Source organism: Saprolegnia diclina (genome assembly GCF_000281045.1).
Source record: "Saprolegnia diclina VS20 unplaced genomic scaffold supercont1.11, whole genome shotgun sequence".
In the NCBI taxonomy this organism is placed as follows: domain Eukaryota; phylum Oomycota; class Saprolegniomycetes; order Saprolegniales; family Saprolegniaceae; genus Saprolegnia; species Saprolegnia diclina.
This window is the reverse complement of record NW_008246078.1, coordinates 386,200-386,806: the sequence shown is the minus strand read 5'-3', so window position 1 is coordinate 386,806 and position 607 is coordinate 386,200.

Sequence of the window (607 nt, the reverse complement as noted above, 5' to 3'; positions counted from 1 at the left end):
TCCGCGCCAACGGTGAGACGACGACGCTCTTCGACTCGGTTGTGATCCCGCGCCGCGCCAAGCCCGCATGCTAAGCTGCAAGGACGGAACTGGAGGTCTAGTGTATCTCGTCTCCCATTGTCTCTACTGTTGTAAAGCTGTTAAGACTATATTGTGCCACACATACCAAGTCGATTTTACTGGGTCACGGCGGACTCACGAACGTCATCGTTCTTTGTTTGAGCTCCCCTCGCTTCTTCGCTTGACACCGTGCACCTAGCTACCGTAGGTATTACATGCCGTGCAGTTCTGAAATATTCCGACCCGATCAGGTGCTCGCACATGACGCTATCGCAAGTCCCATGCCGTGTCGCTACCAGAATGTGGTAGCGACACGCTACACTGCGTGCCACAGTCGCTGTGTTGAATTTACTTTGGTGTCTTCTACTTGCAGTTGTACTCTGGTTGAGTGCCGACAGCTCGGTGCTACGACCCTGTGTGTGATCACAAATTCGGCAGATTTATCAGAACATACAGTCGAATGATCCGAACGAACAGCAAGTGATCCGGATGCTGCGCTCGTGATCAGATCAGCTCGCTTGCCGCAAATCAGACGATCAGCATCGTT